General features: G+C 47.0%; 1 pseudogene; it reads right to left on the bottom strand.

The window, feature by feature from the left end:
* Nucleotides 1-1,801, bottom strand: LOC120880231 (annotated as a pseudogene).
* Between the last annotated feature and the right edge of the window lie 1,629 nt (nucleotides 1,802-3,430).

The raw sequence follows: 3,430 nt of genomic DNA, 5'->3' as shown, positions 1-3,430 counted from the left end.
TTTTTTTTAATAGTTAAGAGATTTTATTCTAATAGCTGTAATTACAGTGCTTGTTTGTCGAAATGAAAACTGAAAACAAGTATACAAAACAGTTGATTACTAATTGTGTATTGAAAGCAGTAAGAGGTTCCACGACACCAAATAAACCAGCTCTGAGGTTTTCCCCAAGATAAAGTTTAACAGCTCCATCTTCTTCAGTGTTTATCAAAATACAAAAGAAAAAAGTAGAGGTTATCATTTTCAATGGCAAATCTGACCCTTGCAGGCTGAGGGAGTGAAAGCACATGTAGACAGGGGCTCTGAGGGGCTGGGGCTCAAGGATGACCACCTGTACTCCTGCTGATGAGACCCCAGAGAGCCCGGAGCAGGCAAGCAGGGGGGCTGCAGGGCTCCCGCCCCAGCCAGGGCATTCCAACCGAAGTGCCCATGCTGACCCGAGAAAAGGCCGGGGTTCTTCCAAGGGGTCTGAGAACGGTGGCTGCAGCCTCCACCCCATCTCCTGGGCGGCCACGGATGCACAAATACAAGCACAAACGCTATGGGGTGTGGGAGGACCCGAGACAGCAAATCACAGGGACCCTACTGTGACCATGCAGAATGGGCATCATGGCTGGCTCTGCCCGTTTCATGTTCCCAACGGGAAACAGACCACCGGTGGACTGGACTCAGGCCATTACCGCAGAACTTACGTTAGGCACATTTCTCCCTTCTGTGTGTTCAAGTGTTCTCCTTATTTTGTATTTGTAACTATTTTAAAAAATGCACTGAGTTTGGGTTAAAAACCAACCACCAAAATGGATCTCAACACAGATCTAAAGCCCAGAGGAGGAGTATTGGGCTCGTCTGACACACAACTCCTGGATGACCCGTGTGCCTAAAATCCCTTCTCAGTACTAAACAGTAGGTTGATTTTCTTTTTACAATAAAAAAAGCTGAGTAATATTGCATAGGAGTACCAGAAACTGCCTCATTGGAAACGAAAACTATTTACATTAAATAAAAACCCAGTTGCAGGCTGCGTCTGCACATTTACAGCATGGTGAAGCACACTGTGACCGACCATGGAGACAGCTTCTGGCACTCACACCACAGGGGCACGTTTGCCACATGAGAGTAAAGCGAGGGTAGAAGGAGGGAGTGAGAGGGGAGGAGAGAGGATTGCAGCTCATTTCTGGTTCTGGAGCTGACTGGACAGCCAGTCCAGTCCCTTGTAAAGCCCGTCCCCGCTGGTGGCACAGGTGGCCTGTATGTACCAGTTCCTGTGGCGCAGAGAGTGTAGGCCCAGCTTGTCCGTGATCTCGGCTGCGTTCATGGCATTAGGGAGGTCCTGTTTGTTAGCAAACACGAGCAGAACGGCGTCCCTGAGCTTGTCTTCTGCCAACATCCTCATGAGCTCCTCGCAGGCCTCATTCACACGCTCTCTGTCATTGCTGTCAACCACAAAGATGAGACCTTGTGTGTTTTGAAAGTAGTGGCGTCACAGAGGCCGGATCTTGTCCTGGCTGCCCACATCCCACACAGTGAAGCTAATGTTCTTGTACTCCACGGACTCCACATTGAAGCCAATAGTGGGAATGGTGGTCACAATTTCACCCAGCTTCAGTTTGTACAGGATGGTGGTCTTTTCCGCAGCATCTAGGCCCACCATGAGAATGCGCATTTCTTATTTGCCAAAAAGGCCCTTGAAGAGGTTTGCAAAGATATTCCCCATGCTGCACACCGGTGGGGGCAACACTGGCCAGAGAAACCCTCGGTGGCCGCGGCGCAGATGCTGCTCGGAGGCAGGCGTTGGTTTCACTCCCCCCAGTGATCACATTAAATTTAAATGAATGAAATCTTCCAAGGAAAGGCCAGAGGTTATCCAATAGGATGAAGACAATAAGACTCAGCTTGTTGCTGCTGTAAGTAATACATTTAAAATGTAAGGACTCAGATAGTTGAAACTAAAAGGATGGAAAATTATGCATTAGTAGGTATTATAAGGAGAAGGCAATGGCACCCCACTCCAGTACTCTTGCCTGGAAAATCCTATGGACAGAGGAGCCTAGAAGGCTGCAGTCCATGGGATCGCTGAGGGTCGGACACAACTGAGTGGCTTCACTTTCACTTTTCACTTTCATGCATTGGAGAAGGAAATGGCAACCCACTCCAATGTTCTTGCCTGGAGAATACCAGGGACGGAGGAGCCTGGTGGGCTGCCGTCTATGGGGTCACACAGAGTCGGACACGACTGAAGTGACTTAGCAGGTATTATAAAGTTTGTATGATTGTAGTAATATGAAGCAATGTATATTTTAGGGCACGGAAAGTTATCAGAGATAAGTGAGATATTTCATAATGATAAAAGTGTCAATTTATTAGGAAGGCATAACAATCCTAAATGATTATTTAATAATAGACTTTCAAAGTGCAATGAAGCAAAAACTGACAGAATTAAAGGAAGAACACTAAAATCTTAGAGAATATGTTGTCTGACCCCAAGAGAATTAAATTTGAAGTCTAGAAAAGCCCTAAATATTTGATAATTAAACAATATCCTTCTAAATAACCCATGGTCCAAAGAAGAAATCAAGAGGGAAACTAAGAATTATTTAGCAGTCTCAATGCTAATAAAATTAACACATCAAATGTGGGATGAAGGGCTTCCCTGGTGGATCAGTGCTAAAGAATCTACCTGCCAATGCAGGAGACACAGGTTTGATCGCTGACCCAGGAAGATCCCACAGGCCATGGAGCAACTAAGCCCATGAGCCACAGACACTAGGCCTGTCTTCTATACCCTGGGAGTTGTAATATAACCACTGTATCCTGCACGCCTAGAGCCCTTGCTTTTCAACAAGAGAAGCCACTGCAATGAGAAGTCTGCACATCACAATTCCAGAGGAGCCCCTGCTCACCACAACTAGAGAAAGCCTGTGCAGCAGTGAGGACCCAGTACAGTCAATAAATAAATAATAATTAATAAAAAACAATGTGACAACTATATGGCAGAGTCACCAGTCAGAACTGACACCAGCTGTGCCAGCTAGGGAATAAGGAGACCTGGGTAGGTGCTGTTACAACCTCTATATCACAGGCAGAGAATGTGGGGCTCAGAGAAGTCAAGTAACTGGTCAAGATCACAGTGCTGGTCGATGAGGACCAGGACTGGCATCTGGCTCCAGAAGCTGCCTCCTGACCACGCCATCATGCTTCCTTCTTTGTGGCTTGAACAGCAGAAAGCGGTCAGCAGGACTGGGTCATGGGGACCTCCATCTAGACAGAGACTAGTGTGGATACCTCTGGGTATGAACCTCCCTTCTTCACTGGTCACAGCCACAGTCAATGAGACCCGGTGTGTAGTGTGTAGGCACATGATTTGACACAAAGGACACACCTGAGAGATGTTAGCTGTGGGGAACAGCCTGGATCTCTTCCCTTCCCTCCCTGG

This window comes from Oryx dammah, unplaced genomic scaffold, assembly GCF_014754425.2.
Source record: "Oryx dammah isolate SB20612 unplaced genomic scaffold, SCBI_Odam_1.1 HiC_scaffold_21, whole genome shotgun sequence".
In the NCBI taxonomy this organism is placed as follows: Eukaryota; Metazoa; Chordata; class Mammalia; order Artiodactyla; family Bovidae; genus Oryx; species Oryx dammah.
The sequence above is the reverse complement of the archived record's forward strand: the minus strand, read 5'-3'. Positions and strand labels throughout refer to the sequence as shown.